The sequence below is a fragment of the Eleutherodactylus coqui genome, chromosome 2, assembly GCF_035609145.1.
Source record: "Eleutherodactylus coqui strain aEleCoq1 chromosome 2, aEleCoq1.hap1, whole genome shotgun sequence".
Classification (NCBI taxonomy): domain Eukaryota; kingdom Metazoa; phylum Chordata; class Amphibia; order Anura; family Eleutherodactylidae; genus Eleutherodactylus; species Eleutherodactylus coqui.
Genome location: NC_089838.1, coordinates 307,505,695 through 307,518,342, shown reverse-complemented (window position 1 = coordinate 307,518,342; position 12,648 = coordinate 307,505,695). Strand labels below are relative to the sequence as shown.

Below are 12,648 nucleotides of genomic sequence, written 5' to 3'. Positions count from 1 at the left end.
CTATCCAGTTAAGGCGGAGGGAAAAAACAAGGATAGATCCATGCCCCGTGTGAGGATCGAACTCACGACCTTCAGATTATGAGACTGACGCGCTACCTACTGCGCTAACGAGGCATCTTGCATGTGATTGGTTGTTGCCGTCTAGAGATAAGATGGAATTCTGTAAGCACAAAACTTCTTTTTTTTTTTTTTTTTTTTTTTTTTTAATATGTACATGTATATATCTACATATATTGGAAAGTTTAAAGCAAGCTGTGAAAGCAACTTTTCTCATATGGTCTAGCGGTTAGGATTCCTGGTTTTCACCCAGGCGGCCCGGGTTCGACTCCCGGTATGGGAATGAGTGTTTTGCTAAGCTTGTGCCTGCATTCAAAGGCCTGCACCTTTCTTGCAGAATTAAGCGGCTTAGTTTGCAGATGCTCTTGGCAGCCAAAAATGCTGCGCTAACGAGGCCACTTGCAAGTGGTTGTTGATGCCATCCATGCTTAAAAATGAGTTTTCAAATCATGAAACTGATTTTTTTTCTACTTATTACTGAAAAAGGGTCTCAGCGGTTCCCATATGGTCTAGCGGTTAGGATTCCTGGTTCTCACCCAGGCGGCCCGGGTTCGACTCCCGGTATGGGAATGAGCATTTTCCTAAGCTTGCAACTACATCGAAAGACCCTCTGAATTAAGATAGCGCTCAAAAAGTTCATAAAAGTATCATTCAGGCTTGCCGTCTACAAGAGCACCTTTGCTTTTTCATCAAGAATGCCGTGACCCGGATTCGAACCGGGGTTGCTGCGGCCACAACGCAGAGTACTAACCACTATACGATCACGGCGACATTCACGAGCCAGGTAGGAGTCGAACCTACAATCTTCTGATCCGTAGTCAGACGCGTTATCCATTGCGCCACTGGCCCTGTGTGAGAGGTTGCCACTAATCATGCTCCCCATTTTGGACTTTTGCTACGCTCGCAGCCATATTCAAATACCTCAACACGGTTGCTTTTAGCCCCTAGCCAAAACCCTTCTGCCTTGTTTGCTACCTTTCCATATTATCCAGTATCGTTTCGGTATTGAATGGCAAAGAGCAGTGCCTATCCAGTTAAGGCGGAGGGAAAAAACAAGGATAGATCCATGCCCCGTGTGAGGATCGAACTCACGACCTTCAGATTATGAGACTGACGCGCTACCTACTGCGCTAACGAGGCATCTTGCATGTGATTGGTTGTTGCCGTCCAGAGATAAGATGGAATTCTGTAAGCACAAAACTTCTTTTTTTTTTTTTTTTTTTTTTTTTTAATATGTACATGTATATATCTACATATATTGGAAAGTTTAAAGCAAGCTGTGAAAGCAACTTTTCTCATATGGTCTAGCGGTTAGGATTCCTGGTTTTCACCCAGGCGGCCCGGGTTCGACTCCCGGTATGGGAATGAGTGTTTTGCTAAGCTTGTGCCTGCATTCAAAGGCCTGCACCTTTCTTGCAGAATTAAGCGGCTTAGTTTGCAGATGCTCTTGGCAGCCAAAAATGCTGCGCTAACGAGGCCACTTGCAAGTGGTTGTTGATGCCATCCATGCTTAAAAATGAGTTTTCAAATCATGAAACTGATTTTTTTTCTACTTATTACTGAAAAAGGGTCTCAGCGGTTCCCATATGGTCTAGCGGTTAGGATTCCTGGTTCTCACCCAGGCGGCCCGGGTTCGACTCCCGGTATGGGAATGAGCATTTTCCTAAGCTTGCAACTACATCGAAAGACCCTCTGAATTAAGATAGCGCTCAAAAAGTTCATAAAAGTATCATTCAGGCTTGCCGTCTACAAGAGCACCTTTGCTTTTTCATCAAGAATGCCGTGACCCGGATTCGAACCGGGGTTGCTGCGGCCACAACGCAGAGTACTAACCACTATACGATCACGGCGACATTCACGAGCCAGGTAGGAGTCGAACCTACAATCTTCTGATCCGTAGTCAGACGCGTTATCCATTGCGCCACTGGCCCTGTGTGAGAGGTTGCCACTAATCATGCTCCCCATTTTGGACTTTTGCTACGCTCGCAGCCATATTCAAATACCTCAACACGGTTGCTTTTAGCCCCTAGCCAAAACCCTTCTGCCTTGTTTGCTACCTTTCCATATTATCCAGTATCGTTTCGGTATTGAATGGCAAAGAGCAGTGCCTATCCAGTTAAGGCGGAGGGAAAAAACAAGGATAGATCCATGCCCCGTGTGAGGATCGAACTCACGACCTTCAGATTATGAGACTGACGCGCTACCTACTGCGCTAACGAGGCATCTTGCATGTGATTGGTTGTTGCCGTCTAGAGATAAGATGGAATTCTGTAAGCACAAAACTTCTTTTTTTTTTTTTTTTTTTTTTTTTTTTTTAATATGTACATGTATATATCTACATATATTGGAAAGTTTAAAGCAAGCTGTGAAAGCAACTTTTCTCATATGGTCTAGCGGTTAGGATTCCTGGTTTTCACCCAGGCGGCCCGGGTTCGACTCCCGGTATGGGAATGAGTGTTTTGCTAAGCTTGTGCCTGCATTCAAAGGCCTGCACCTTTCTTGCAGAATTAAGCGGCTTAGTTTGCAGATGCTCTTGGCAGCCAAAAATGCTGCGCTAACGAGGCCACTTGCAAGTGGTTGTTGATGCCATCCATGCTTAAAAATGAGTTTTCAAATCATGAAACTGATTTTTTTTCTACTTATTACTGAAAAAGGGTCTCAGCGGTTCCCATATGGTCTAGCGGTTAGGATTCCTGGTTCTCACCCAGGCGGCCCGGGTTCGACTCCCGGTATGGGAATGAGCATTTTCCTAAGCTTGCAACTACATCGAAAGACCCTCTGAATTAAGATAGCGCTCAAAAAGTTCATAAAAGTATCATTCAGGCTTGCCGTCTACAAGAGCACCTTTGCTTTTTCATCAAGAATGCCGTGACCCGGATTCGAACCGGGGTTGCTGCGGCCACAACGCAGAGTACTAACCACTATACGATCACGGCGACATTCACGAGCCAGGTAGGAGTCGAACCTACAATCTTCTGATCCGTAGTCAGACGCGTTATCCATTGCGCCACTGGCCCTGTGTGAGAGGTTGCCACTAATCATGCTCCCCATTTTGGACTTTTGCTACGCTCGCAGCCATATTCAAATACCTCAACACGGTTGCTTTTAGCCCCTAGCCAAAACCCTTCTGCCTTGTTTGCTACCTTTCCATATTATCCAGTATCGTTTCGGTATTGAATGGCAAAGAGCAGTGCCTATCCAGTTAAGGCGGAGGGAAAAAACAAGGATAGATCCATGCCCCGTGTGAGGATCGAACTCACGACCTTCAGATTATGAGACTGACGCGCTACCTACTGCGCTAACGAGGCATCTTGCATGTGATTGGTTGTTGCCGTCCAGAGATAAGATGGAATTCTGTAAGCACAAAACTTCTTTTTTTTTTTTTTTTTTTTTTTTTTTTTTTTTTAATATGTACATGTATATATCTACATATATTGGAAAGTTTAAAGCAAGCTGTGAAAGCAACTTTTCTCATATGGTCTAGCGGTTAGGATTCCTGGTTTTCACCCAGGCGGCCCGGGTTCGACTCCCGGTATGGGAATGAGTGTTTTGCTAAGCTTGTGCCTGCATTCAAAGGCCTGCACCTTTCTTGCAGAATTAAGCGGCTTAGTTTGCAGATGCTCTTGGCAGCCAAAAATGCTGCGCTAACGAGGCCACTTGCAAGTGGTTGTTGATGCCATCCATGCTTAAAAATGAGTTTTCAAATCATGAAACTGATTTTTTTTCTACTTATTACTGAAAAAGGGTCTCAGCGGTTCCCATATGGTCTAGCGGTTAGGATTCCTGGTTCTCACCCAGGCGGCCCGGGTTCGACTCCCGGTATGGGAATGAGCATTTTCCTAAGCTTGCAACTACATCGAAAGACCCTCTGAATTAAGATAGCGCTCAAAAAGTTCATAAAAGTATCATTCAGGCTTGCCGTCTACAAGAGCACCTTTGCTTTTTCATCAAGAATGCCGTGACCCGGATTCGAACCGGGGTTGCTGCGGCCACAACGCAGAGTACTAACCACTATACGATCACGGCGACATTCACGAGCCAGGTAGGAGTCGAACCTACAATCTTCTGATCCGTAGTCAGACGCGTTATCCATTGCGCCACTGGCCCTGTGTGAGAGGTTGCCACTAATCATGCTCCCCATTTTGGACTTTTGCTACGCTCGCAGCCATATTCAAATACCTCAACACGGTTGCTTTTAGCCCCTAGCCAAAACCGTTCTGCCTTGTTTGCTACCTTTCCATATTATCCAGTATCGTTTCGGTATTGAATGGCAAAGAGCAGTGCCTATCCAGTTAAGGCGGAGGGAAAAAACAAGGATAGATCCATGCCCCGTGTGAGGATCGAACTCACGACCTTCAGATTATGAGACTGACGCGCTACCTACTGCGCTAACGAGGCATCTTGCATGTGATTGGTTGTTGCCGTCCAGAGATAAGATGGAATTCTGTAAGCACAAAACTTCTTTTTTTTTTTTTTTTTTTTTTTTTTAATATGTACATGTATATATCTACATATATTGGAAAGTTTAAAGCAAGCTGTGAAAGCAACTTTTCTCATATGGTCTAGCGGTTAGGATTCCTGGTTTTCACCCAGGCGGCCCGGGTTCGACTCCCGGTATGGGAATGAGTGTTTTGCTAAGCTTGTGCCTGCATTCAAAGGCCTGCACCTTTCTTGCAGAATTAAGCGGCTTAGTTTGCAGATGCTCTTGGCAGCCAAAAATGCTGCGCTAACGAGGCCACTTGCAAGTGGTTGTTGATGCCATCCATGCTTAAAAATGAGTTTTCAAATCATGAAACTGATTTTTTTTCTACTTATTACTGAAAAAGGGTCTCAGCGGTTCCCATATGGTCTAGCGGTTAGGATTCCTGGTTCTCACCCAGGCGGCCCGGGTTCGACTCCCGGTATGGGAATGAGCATTTTCCTAAGCTTGCAACTACATCGAAAGACCCTCTGAATTAAGATAGCGCTCAAAAAGTTCATAAAAGTATCATTCAGGCTTGCCGTCTACAAGAGCACCTTTGCTTTTTCATCAAGAATGCCGTGACCCGGATTCGAACCGGGGTTGCTGCGGCCACAACGCAGAGTACTAACCACTATACGATCACGGCGACATTCACGAGCCAGGTAGGAGTCGAACCTACAATCTTCTGATCCGTAGTCAGACGCGTTATCCATTGCGCCACTGGCCCTGTGTGAGAGGTTGCCACTAATCATGCTCCCCATTTTGGACTTTTGCTACGCTCGCAGCCATATTCAAATACCTCAACACGGTTGCTTTTAGCCCCTAGCCAAAACCCTTCTGCCTTGTTTGCTACCTTTCCATATTATCCAGTATCGTTTCGGTATTGAATGGCAAAGAGCAGTGCCTATCCAGTTAAGGCGGAGGGAAAAAACAAGGATAGATCCATGCCCCGTGTGAGGATCGAACTCACGACCTTCAGATTATGAGACTGACGCGCTACCTACTGCGCTAACGAGGCATCTTGCATGTGATTGGTTGTTGCCGTCTAGAGATAAGATGGAATTCTGTAAGCACAAAACTTCTTTTTTTTTTTTTTTTTTTTTTTTTTTTTTTAATATGTACATGTATATATCTACATATATTGGAAAGTTTAAAGCAAGCTGTGAAAGCAACTTTTCTCATATGGTCTAGCGGTTAGGATTCCTGGTTTTCACCCAGGCGGCCCGGGTTCGACTCCCGGTATGGGAATGAGTGTTTTGCTAAGCTTGTGCCTGCATTCAAAGGCCTGCACCTTTCTTGCAGAATTAAGCGGCTTAGTTTGCAGATGCTCTTGGCAGCCAAAAATGCTGCGCTAACGAGGCCACTTGCAAGTGGTTGTTGATGCCATCCATGCTTAAAAATGAGTTTTCAAATCATGAAACTGATTTTTTTTCTACTTATTACTGAAAAAGGGTCTCAGCGGTTCCCATATGGTCTAGCGGTTAGGATTCCTGGTTCTCACCCAGGCGGCCCGGGTTCGACTCCCGGTATGGGAATGAGCATTTTCCTAAGCTTGCAACTACATCGAAAGACCCTCTGAATTAAGATAGCGCTCAAAAAGTTCATAAAAGTATCATTCAGGCTTGCCGTCTACAAGAGCACCTTTGCTTTTTCATCAAGAATGCCGTGACCCGGATTCGAACCGGGGTTGCTGCGGCCACAACGCAGAGTACTAACCACTATACGATCACGGCGACATTCACGAGCCAGGTAGGAGTCGAACCTACAATCTTCTGATCCGTAGTCAGACGCGTTATCCATTGCGCCACTGGCCCTGTGTGAGAGGTTGCCACTAATCATGCTCCCCATTTTGGACTTTTGCTACGCTCGCAGCCATATTCAAATACCTCAACACGGTTGCTTTTAGCCCCTAGCCAAAACCCTTCTGCCTTGTTTGCTACCTTTCCATATTATCCAGTATCGTTTCGGTATTGAATGGCAAAGAGCAGTGCCTATCCAGTTAAGGCGGAGGGAAAAAACAAGGATAGATCCATGCCCCGTGTGAGGATCGAACTCACGACCTTCAGATTATGAGACTGACGCGCTACCTACTGCGCTAACGAGGCATCTTGCATGTGATTGGTTGTTGCCGTCCAGAGATAAGATGGAATTCTGTAAGCACAAAACTTCTTTTTTTTTTTTTTTTTTTTTTTTTTTTTTTTTTTTAATATGTACATGTATATATCTACATATATTGGAAAGTTTAAAGCAAGCTGTGAAAGCAACTTTTCTCATATGGTCTAGCGGTTAGGATTCCTGGTTTTCACCCAGGCGGCCCGGGTTCGACTCCCGGTATGGGAATGAGTGTTTTGCTAAGCTTGTGCCTGCATTCAAAGGCCTGCACCTTTCTTGCAGAATTAAGCGGCTTAGTTTGCAGATGCTCTTGGCAGCCAAAAATGCTGCGCTAACGAGGCCACTTGCAAGTGGTTGTTGATGCCATCCATGCTTAAAAATGAGTTTTCAAATCATGAAACTGATTTTTTTTCTACTTATTACTGAAAAAGGGTCTCAGCGGTTCCCATATGGTCTAGCGGTTAGGATTCCTGGTTCTCACCCAGGCGGCCCGGGTTCGACTCCCGGTATGGGAATGAGCATTTTCCTAAGCTTGCAACTACATCGAAAGACCCTCTGAATTAAGATAGCGCTCAAAAAGTTCATAAAAGTATCATTCAGGCTTGCCGTCTACAAGAGCACCTTTGCTTTTTCATCAAGAATGCCGTGACCCGGATTCGAACCGGGGTTGCTGCGGCCACAACGCAGAGTACTAACCACTATACGATCACGGCGACATTCACGAGCCAGGTAGGAGTCGAACCTACAATCTTCTGATCCGTAGTCAGACGCGTTATCCATTGCGCCACTGGCCCTGTGTGAGAGGTTGCCACTAATCATGCTCCCCATTTTGGACTTTTGCTACGCTCGCAGCCATATTCAAATACCTCAACACGGTTGCTTTTAGCCCCTAGCCAAAACCGTTCTGCCTTGTTTGCTACCTTTCCATATTATCCAGTATCGTTTCGGTATTGAATGGCAAAGAGCAGTGCCTATCCAGTTAAGGCGGAGGGAAAAAACAAGGATAGATCCATGCCCCGTGTGAGGATCGAACTCACGACCTTCAGATTATGAGACTGACGCGCTACCTACTGCGCTAACGAGGCATCTTGCATGTGATTGGTTGTTGCCGTCCAGAGATAAGATGGAATTCTGTAAGCACAAAACTTCTTTTTTTTTTTTTTTTTTTTTTTTTAATATGTACATGTATATATCTACATATATTGGAAAGTTTAAAGCAAGCTGTGAAAGCAACTTTTCTCATATGGTCTAGCGGTTAGGATTCCTGGTTTTCACCCAGGCGGCCCGGGTTCGACTCCCGGTATGGGAATGAGTGTTTTGCTAAGCTTGTGCCTGCATTCAAAGGCCTGCACCTTTCTTGCAGAATTAAGCGGCTTAGTTTGCAGATGCTCTTGGCAGCCAAAAATGCTGCGCTAACGAGGCCACTTGCAAGTGGTTGTTGATGCCATCCATGCTTAAAAATGAGTTTTCAAATCATGAAACTGATTTTTTTTCTACTTATTACTGAAAAAGGGTCTCAGCGGTTCCCATATGGTCTAGCGGTTAGGATTCCTGGTTCTCACCCAGGCGGCCCGGGTTCGACTCCCGGTATGGGAATGAGCATTTTCCTAAGCTTGCAACTACATCGAAAGACCCTCTGAATTAAGATAGCGCTCAAAAAGTTCATAAAAGTATCATTCAGGCTTGCCGTCTACAAGAGCACCTTTGCTTTTTCATCAAGAATGCCGTGACCCGGATTCGAACCGGGGTTGCTGCGGCCACAACGCAGAGTACTAACCACTATACGATCACGGCGACATTCACGAGCCAGGTAGGAGTCGAACCTACAATCTTCTGATCCGTAGTCAGACGCGTTATCCATTGCGCCACTGGCCCTGTGTGAGAGGTTGCCACTAATCATGCTCCCCATTTTGGACTTTTGCTACGCTCGCAGCCATATTCAAATACCTCAACACGGTTGCTTTTAGCCCCTAGCCAAAACCCTTCTGCCTTGTTTGCTACCTTTCCATATTATCCAGTATCGTTTCGGTATTGAATGGCAAAGAGCAGTGCCTATCCAGTTAAGGCGGAGGGAAAAAACAAGGATAGATCCATGCCCCGTGTGAGGATCGAACTCACGACCTTCAGATTATGAGACTGACGCGCTACCTACTGCGCTAACGAGGCATCTTGCATGTGATTGGTTGTTGCCGTCTAGAGATAAGATGGAATTCTGTAAGCACAAAACTTCTTTTTTTTTTTTTTTTTTTTTTTTTTTTTTTAATATGTACATGTATATATCTACATATATTGGAAAGTTTAAAGCAAGCTGTGAAAGCAACTTTTCTCATATGGTCTAGCGGTTAGGATTCCTGGTTTTCACCCAGGCGGCCCGGGTTCGACTCCCGGTATGGGAATGAGTGTTTTGCTAAGCTTGTGCCTGCATTCAAAGGCCTGCACCTTTCTTGCAGAATTAAGCGGCTTAGTTTGCAGATGCTCTTGGCAGCCAAAAATGCTGCGCTAACGAGGCCACTTGCAAGTGGTTGTTGATGCCATCCATGCTTAAAAATGAGTTTTCAAATCATGAAACTGATTTTTTTTCTACTTATTACTGAAAAAGGGTCTCAGCGGTTCCCATATGGTCTAGCGGTTAGGATTCCTGGTTCTCACCCAGGCGGCCCGGGTTCGACTCCCGGTATGGGAATGAGCATTTTCCTAAGCTTGCAACTACATCGAAAGACCCTCTGAATTAAGATAGCGCTCAAAAAGTTCATAAAAGTATCATTCAGGCTTGCCGTCTACAAGAGCACCTTTGCTTTTTCATCAAGAATGCCGTGACCCGGATTCGAACCGGGGTTGCTGCGGCCACAACGCAGAGTACTAACCACTATACGATCACGGCGACATTCACGAGCCAGGTAGGAGTCGAACCTACAATCTTCTGATCCGTAGTCAGACGCGTTATCCATTGCGCCACTGGCCCTGTGTGAGAGGTTGCCACTAATCATGCTCCCCATTTTGGACTTTTGCTACGCTCGCAGCCATATTCAAATACCTCAACACGGTTGCTTTTAGCCCCTAGCCAAAACCCTTCTGCCTTGTTTGCTACCTTTCCATATTATCCAGTATCGTTTCGGTATTGAATGGCAAAGAGCAGTGCCTATCCAGTTAAGGCGGAGGGAAAAAACAAGGATAGATCCATGCCCCGTGTGAGGATCGAACTCACGACCTTCAGATTATGAGACTGACGCGCTACCTACTGCGCTAACGAGGCATCTTGCATGTGATTGGTTGTTGCCGTCCAGAGATAAGATGGAATTCTGTAAGCACAAAACTTCTTTTTTTTTTTTTTTTTTTTTTTTTTTTTTTTTTTTTAATATGTACATGTATATATCTACATATATTGGAAAGTTTAAAGCAAGCTGTGAAAGCAACTTTTCTCATATGGTCTAGCGGTTAGGATTCCTGGTTTTCACCCAGGCGGCCCGGGTTCGACTCCCGGTATGGGAATGAGTGTTTTGCTAAGCTTGTGCCTGCATTCAAAGGCCTGCACCTTTCTTGCAGAATTAAGCGGCTTAGTTTGCAGATGCTCTTGGCAGCCAAAAATGCTGCGCTAACGAGGCCACTTGCAAGTGGTTGTTGATGCCATCCATGCTTAAAAATGAGTTTTCAAATCATGAAACTGATTTTTTTTCTACTTATTACTGAAAAAGGGTCTCAGCGGTTCCCATATGGTCTAGCGGTTAGGATTCCTGGTTCTCACCCAGGCGGCCCGGGTTCGACTCCCGGTATGGGAATGAGCATTTTCCTAAGCTTGCAACTACATCGAAAGACCCTCTGAATTAAGATAGCGCTCAAAAAGTTCATAAAAGTATCATTCAGGCTTGCCGTCTACAAGAGCACCTTTGCTTTTTCATCAAGAATGCCGTGACCCGGATTCGAACCGGGGTTGCTGCGGCCACAACGCAGAGTACTAACCACTATACGATCACGGCGACATTCACGAGCCAGGTAGGAGTCGAACCTACAATCTTCTGATCCGTAGTCAGACGCGTTATCCATTGCGCCACTGGCCCTGTGTGAGAGGTTGCCACTAATCATGCTCCCCATTTTGGACTTTTGCTACGCTCGCAGCCATATTCAAATACCTCAACACGGTTGCTTTTAGCCCCTAGCCAAAACCGTTCTGCCTTGTTTGCTACCTTTCCATATTATCCAGTATCGTTTCGGTATTGAATGGCAAAGAGCAGTGCCTATCCAGTTAAGGCGGAGGGAAAAAACAAGGATAGATCCATGCCCCGTGTGAGGATCGAACTCACGACCTTCAGATTATGAGACTGACGCGCTACCTACTGCGCTAACGAGGCATCTTGCATGTGATTGGTTGTTGCCGTCCAGAGATAAGATGGAATTCTGTAAGCACAAAACTTCTTTTTTTTTTTTTTTTTTTTTTTTTTAATATGTACATGTATATATCTACATATATTGGAAAGTTTAAAGCAAGCTGTGAAAGCAACTTTTCTCATATGGTCTAGCGGTTAGGATTCCTGGTTTTCACCCAGGCGGCCCGGGTTCGACTCCCGGTATGGGAATGAGTGTTTTGCTAAGCTTGTGCCTGCATTCAAAGGCCTGCACCTTTCTTGCAGAATTAAGCGGCTTAGTTTGCAGATGCTCTTGGCAGCCAAAAATGCTGCGCTAACGAGGCCACTTGCAAGTGGTTGTTGATGCCATCCATGCTTAAAAATGAGTTTTCAAATCATGAAACTGATTTTTTTTCTACTTATTACTGAAAAAGGGTCTCAGCGGTTCCCATATGGTCTAGCGGTTAGGATTCCTGGTTCTCACCCAGGCGGCCCGGGTTCGACTCCCGGTATGGGAATGAGCATTTTCCTAAGCTTGCAACTACATCGAAAGACCCTCTGAATTAAGATAGCGCTCAAAAAGTTCATAAAAGTATCATTCAGGCTTGCCGTCTACAAGAGCACCTTTGCTTTTTCATCAAGAATGCCGTGACCCGGATTCGAACCGGGGTTGCTGCGGCCACAACGCAGAGTACTAACCACTATACGATCACGGCGACATTCATGAGCCAGGTAGGAGTCGAACCTACAATCTTCTGATCCGTAGTCAGACGCGTTATCCATTGCGCCACTGGCCCTGTGTGAGAGGTTGCCACTAATCATGCTCCCCATTTTGGACTTTTGCTACGCTCGCAGCCATATTCAAATACCTCAACACGGTTGCTTTTAGCCCCTAGCCAAAACCCTTCTGCCTTGTTTGCTACCTTTCCATATTATCCAGTATCGTTTCGGTATTGAATGGCAAAGAGCAGTGCCTATCCAGTTAAGGCGGAGGGAAAAAACAAGGATAGATCCATGCCCCGTGTGAGGATCGAACTCACGACCTTCAGATTATGAGACTGACGCGCTACCTACTGCGCTAACGAGGCATCTTGCATGTGATTGGTTGTTGCCGTCTAGAGATAAGATGGAATTCTGTAAGCACAAAACTTCTTTTTTTTTTTTTTTTTTTTTTTTTTTTTTTTAATATGTACATGTATATATCTACATATATTGGAAAGTTTAAAGCAAGCTGTGAAAGCAACTTTTCTCATATGGTCTAGCGGTTAGGATTCCTGGTTTTCACCCAGGCGGCCCGGGTTCGACTCCCGGTATGGGAATGAGTGTTTTGCTAAGCTTGTGCCTGCATTCAAAGGCCTGCACCTTTCTTGCAGAATTAAGCGGCTTAGTTTGCAGATGCTCTTGGCAGCCAAAAATGCTGCGCTAACGAGGCCACTTGCAAGTGGTTGTTGATGCCATCCATGCTTAAAAATGAGTTTTCAAATCATGAAACTGATTTTTTTTCTACTTATTACTGAAAAAGGGTCTCAGCGGTTCCCATATGGTCTAGCGGTTAGGATTCCTGGTTCTCACCCAGGCGGCCCGGGTTCGACTCCCGGTATGGGAATGAGCATTTTCCTAAGCTTGCAACTACATCGAAAGACCCTCTGAATTAAGATAGCGCTCAAAAAGTTCATA

At 45.3% G+C, this 12,648-nt stretch overlaps 46 non-coding genes across 46 annotated transcripts; 12 read left to right on the top strand and 34 right to left on the bottom strand.

Moving 5' to 3' along the window:
• Nucleotides 1-41: 41 nt before the first annotated feature.
• TRNAM-CAU (transfer RNA methionine (anticodon CAU)) lies at nt 42-114 on the bottom strand. Its single transcript has one exon. It is a non-coding gene; the product is annotated as a tRNA-Met (tRNA).
• A 441-nt stretch (nt 115-555) lies between these two features.
• TRNAE-CUC (transfer RNA glutamic acid (anticodon CUC)) lies at nt 556-627 on the top strand. Its single transcript has one exon. It is a non-coding gene; the product is annotated as a tRNA-Glu (tRNA).
• Nucleotides 628-753: 126 nt separating this feature from the next.
• TRNAH-GUG (transfer RNA histidin (anticodon GUG)) lies at nt 754-825 on the bottom strand. The gene has a single exon. It is a non-coding gene; the product is annotated as a tRNA-His (tRNA).
• An 8-nt stretch (nt 826-833) lies between these two features.
• Nucleotides 834-906, bottom strand: TRNAR-ACG (transfer RNA arginine (anticodon ACG)). Its single transcript has one exon. It is a non-coding gene; the product is annotated as a tRNA-Arg (tRNA).
• Nucleotides 907-1,124: 218 nt separating this feature from the next.
• TRNAM-CAU (transfer RNA methionine (anticodon CAU)) lies at nt 1,125-1,197 on the bottom strand. Its single transcript has one exon. It is a non-coding gene; the product is annotated as a tRNA-Met (tRNA).
• Nucleotides 1,198-1,637: 440 nt separating this feature from the next.
• TRNAE-CUC (transfer RNA glutamic acid (anticodon CUC)) lies at nt 1,638-1,709 on the top strand. The gene has a single exon. It is a non-coding gene; the product is annotated as a tRNA-Glu (tRNA).
• Nucleotides 1,710-1,835: 126 nt separating this feature from the next.
• TRNAH-GUG (transfer RNA histidin (anticodon GUG)) lies at nt 1,836-1,907 on the bottom strand. The gene has a single exon. It is a non-coding gene; the product is annotated as a tRNA-His (tRNA).
• An 8-nt stretch (nt 1,908-1,915) lies between these two features.
• TRNAR-ACG (transfer RNA arginine (anticodon ACG)) lies at nt 1,916-1,988 on the bottom strand. Its single transcript has one exon. It is a non-coding gene; the product is annotated as a tRNA-Arg (tRNA).
• A 218-nt stretch (nt 1,989-2,206) lies between these two features.
• TRNAM-CAU (transfer RNA methionine (anticodon CAU)) lies at nt 2,207-2,279 on the bottom strand. Its single transcript has one exon. It is a non-coding gene; the product is annotated as a tRNA-Met (tRNA).
• A 444-nt stretch (nt 2,280-2,723) lies between these two features.
• TRNAE-CUC (transfer RNA glutamic acid (anticodon CUC)) lies at nt 2,724-2,795 on the top strand. The gene has a single exon. It is a non-coding gene; the product is annotated as a tRNA-Glu (tRNA).
• Nucleotides 2,796-2,921: 126 nt separating this feature from the next.
• TRNAH-GUG (transfer RNA histidin (anticodon GUG)) lies at nt 2,922-2,993 on the bottom strand. The gene has a single exon. It is a non-coding gene; the product is annotated as a tRNA-His (tRNA).
• An 8-nt stretch (nt 2,994-3,001) lies between these two features.
• TRNAR-ACG (transfer RNA arginine (anticodon ACG)) lies at nt 3,002-3,074 on the bottom strand. The gene has a single exon. It is a non-coding gene; the product is annotated as a tRNA-Arg (tRNA).
• A 218-nt stretch (nt 3,075-3,292) lies between these two features.
• On the bottom strand, nt 3,293-3,365 carry TRNAM-CAU (transfer RNA methionine (anticodon CAU)). Its single transcript has one exon. It is a non-coding gene; the product is annotated as a tRNA-Met (tRNA).
• Nucleotides 3,366-3,813: 448 nt separating this feature from the next.
• Nucleotides 3,814-3,885, top strand: TRNAE-CUC (transfer RNA glutamic acid (anticodon CUC)). The gene has a single exon. It is a non-coding gene; the product is annotated as a tRNA-Glu (tRNA).
• Nucleotides 3,886-4,011: 126 nt separating this feature from the next.
• Nucleotides 4,012-4,083, bottom strand: TRNAH-GUG (transfer RNA histidin (anticodon GUG)). Its single transcript has one exon. It is a non-coding gene; the product is annotated as a tRNA-His (tRNA).
• An 8-nt stretch (nt 4,084-4,091) lies between these two features.
• Nucleotides 4,092-4,164, bottom strand: TRNAR-ACG (transfer RNA arginine (anticodon ACG)). Its single transcript has one exon. It is a non-coding gene; the product is annotated as a tRNA-Arg (tRNA).
• A 218-nt stretch (nt 4,165-4,382) lies between these two features.
• TRNAM-CAU (transfer RNA methionine (anticodon CAU)) lies at nt 4,383-4,455 on the bottom strand. Its single transcript has one exon. It is a non-coding gene; the product is annotated as a tRNA-Met (tRNA).
• Nucleotides 4,456-4,895: 440 nt separating this feature from the next.
• Nucleotides 4,896-4,967, top strand: TRNAE-CUC (transfer RNA glutamic acid (anticodon CUC)). The gene has a single exon. It is a non-coding gene; the product is annotated as a tRNA-Glu (tRNA).
• A 126-nt stretch (nt 4,968-5,093) lies between these two features.
• TRNAH-GUG (transfer RNA histidin (anticodon GUG)) lies at nt 5,094-5,165 on the bottom strand. The gene has a single exon. It is a non-coding gene; the product is annotated as a tRNA-His (tRNA).
• Nucleotides 5,166-5,173: 8 nt separating this feature from the next.
• TRNAR-ACG (transfer RNA arginine (anticodon ACG)) lies at nt 5,174-5,246 on the bottom strand. Its single transcript has one exon. It is a non-coding gene; the product is annotated as a tRNA-Arg (tRNA).
• A 218-nt stretch (nt 5,247-5,464) lies between these two features.
• On the bottom strand, nt 5,465-5,537 carry TRNAM-CAU (transfer RNA methionine (anticodon CAU)). Its single transcript has one exon. It is a non-coding gene; the product is annotated as a tRNA-Met (tRNA).
• A 445-nt stretch (nt 5,538-5,982) lies between these two features.
• On the top strand, nt 5,983-6,054 carry TRNAE-CUC (transfer RNA glutamic acid (anticodon CUC)). Its single transcript has one exon. It is a non-coding gene; the product is annotated as a tRNA-Glu (tRNA).
• A 126-nt stretch (nt 6,055-6,180) lies between these two features.
• On the bottom strand, nt 6,181-6,252 carry TRNAH-GUG (transfer RNA histidin (anticodon GUG)). The gene has a single exon. It is a non-coding gene; the product is annotated as a tRNA-His (tRNA).
• An 8-nt stretch (nt 6,253-6,260) lies between these two features.
• On the bottom strand, nt 6,261-6,333 carry TRNAR-ACG (transfer RNA arginine (anticodon ACG)). Its single transcript has one exon. It is a non-coding gene; the product is annotated as a tRNA-Arg (tRNA).
• Nucleotides 6,334-6,551: 218 nt separating this feature from the next.
• On the bottom strand, nt 6,552-6,624 carry TRNAM-CAU (transfer RNA methionine (anticodon CAU)). The gene has a single exon. It is a non-coding gene; the product is annotated as a tRNA-Met (tRNA).
• A 450-nt stretch (nt 6,625-7,074) lies between these two features.
• TRNAE-CUC (transfer RNA glutamic acid (anticodon CUC)) lies at nt 7,075-7,146 on the top strand. The gene has a single exon. It is a non-coding gene; the product is annotated as a tRNA-Glu (tRNA).
• A 126-nt stretch (nt 7,147-7,272) lies between these two features.
• TRNAH-GUG (transfer RNA histidin (anticodon GUG)) lies at nt 7,273-7,344 on the bottom strand. Its single transcript has one exon. It is a non-coding gene; the product is annotated as a tRNA-His (tRNA).
• An 8-nt stretch (nt 7,345-7,352) lies between these two features.
• On the bottom strand, nt 7,353-7,425 carry TRNAR-ACG (transfer RNA arginine (anticodon ACG)). Its single transcript has one exon. It is a non-coding gene; the product is annotated as a tRNA-Arg (tRNA).
• A 218-nt stretch (nt 7,426-7,643) lies between these two features.
• Nucleotides 7,644-7,716, bottom strand: TRNAM-CAU (transfer RNA methionine (anticodon CAU)). The gene has a single exon. It is a non-coding gene; the product is annotated as a tRNA-Met (tRNA).
• Nucleotides 7,717-8,155: 439 nt separating this feature from the next.
• TRNAE-CUC (transfer RNA glutamic acid (anticodon CUC)) lies at nt 8,156-8,227 on the top strand. Its single transcript has one exon. It is a non-coding gene; the product is annotated as a tRNA-Glu (tRNA).
• A 126-nt stretch (nt 8,228-8,353) lies between these two features.
• TRNAH-GUG (transfer RNA histidin (anticodon GUG)) lies at nt 8,354-8,425 on the bottom strand. The gene has a single exon. It is a non-coding gene; the product is annotated as a tRNA-His (tRNA).
• Nucleotides 8,426-8,433: 8 nt separating this feature from the next.
• Nucleotides 8,434-8,506, bottom strand: TRNAR-ACG (transfer RNA arginine (anticodon ACG)). Its single transcript has one exon. It is a non-coding gene; the product is annotated as a tRNA-Arg (tRNA).
• A 218-nt stretch (nt 8,507-8,724) lies between these two features.
• On the bottom strand, nt 8,725-8,797 carry TRNAM-CAU (transfer RNA methionine (anticodon CAU)). Its single transcript has one exon. It is a non-coding gene; the product is annotated as a tRNA-Met (tRNA).
• Nucleotides 8,798-9,242: 445 nt separating this feature from the next.
• TRNAE-CUC (transfer RNA glutamic acid (anticodon CUC)) lies at nt 9,243-9,314 on the top strand. Its single transcript has one exon. It is a non-coding gene; the product is annotated as a tRNA-Glu (tRNA).
• A 126-nt stretch (nt 9,315-9,440) lies between these two features.
• Nucleotides 9,441-9,512, bottom strand: TRNAH-GUG (transfer RNA histidin (anticodon GUG)). The gene has a single exon. It is a non-coding gene; the product is annotated as a tRNA-His (tRNA).
• An 8-nt stretch (nt 9,513-9,520) lies between these two features.
• On the bottom strand, nt 9,521-9,593 carry TRNAR-ACG (transfer RNA arginine (anticodon ACG)). Its single transcript has one exon. It is a non-coding gene; the product is annotated as a tRNA-Arg (tRNA).
• A 218-nt stretch (nt 9,594-9,811) lies between these two features.
• Nucleotides 9,812-9,884, bottom strand: TRNAM-CAU (transfer RNA methionine (anticodon CAU)). Its single transcript has one exon. It is a non-coding gene; the product is annotated as a tRNA-Met (tRNA).
• Nucleotides 9,885-10,335: 451 nt separating this feature from the next.
• On the top strand, nt 10,336-10,407 carry TRNAE-CUC (transfer RNA glutamic acid (anticodon CUC)). The gene has a single exon. It is a non-coding gene; the product is annotated as a tRNA-Glu (tRNA).
• Nucleotides 10,408-10,533: 126 nt separating this feature from the next.
• TRNAH-GUG (transfer RNA histidin (anticodon GUG)) lies at nt 10,534-10,605 on the bottom strand. Its single transcript has one exon. It is a non-coding gene; the product is annotated as a tRNA-His (tRNA).
• An 8-nt stretch (nt 10,606-10,613) lies between these two features.
• On the bottom strand, nt 10,614-10,686 carry TRNAR-ACG (transfer RNA arginine (anticodon ACG)). Its single transcript has one exon. It is a non-coding gene; the product is annotated as a tRNA-Arg (tRNA).
• Nucleotides 10,687-10,904: 218 nt separating this feature from the next.
• Nucleotides 10,905-10,977, bottom strand: TRNAM-CAU (transfer RNA methionine (anticodon CAU)). Its single transcript has one exon. It is a non-coding gene; the product is annotated as a tRNA-Met (tRNA).
• Nucleotides 10,978-11,417: 440 nt separating this feature from the next.
• TRNAE-CUC (transfer RNA glutamic acid (anticodon CUC)) lies at nt 11,418-11,489 on the top strand. The gene has a single exon. It is a non-coding gene; the product is annotated as a tRNA-Glu (tRNA).
• Nucleotides 11,490-11,615: 126 nt separating this feature from the next.
• On the bottom strand, nt 11,616-11,687 carry TRNAH-GUG (transfer RNA histidin (anticodon GUG)). Its single transcript has one exon. It is a non-coding gene; the product is annotated as a tRNA-His (tRNA).
• Nucleotides 11,688-11,695: 8 nt separating this feature from the next.
• On the bottom strand, nt 11,696-11,768 carry TRNAR-ACG (transfer RNA arginine (anticodon ACG)). The gene has a single exon. It is a non-coding gene; the product is annotated as a tRNA-Arg (tRNA).
• A 218-nt stretch (nt 11,769-11,986) lies between these two features.
• On the bottom strand, nt 11,987-12,059 carry TRNAM-CAU (transfer RNA methionine (anticodon CAU)). The gene has a single exon. It is a non-coding gene; the product is annotated as a tRNA-Met (tRNA).
• A 446-nt stretch (nt 12,060-12,505) lies between these two features.
• On the top strand, nt 12,506-12,577 carry TRNAE-CUC (transfer RNA glutamic acid (anticodon CUC)). The gene has a single exon. It is a non-coding gene; the product is annotated as a tRNA-Glu (tRNA).
• The last annotated feature ends 71 nt before the right edge of the window (nt 12,578-12,648 follow it).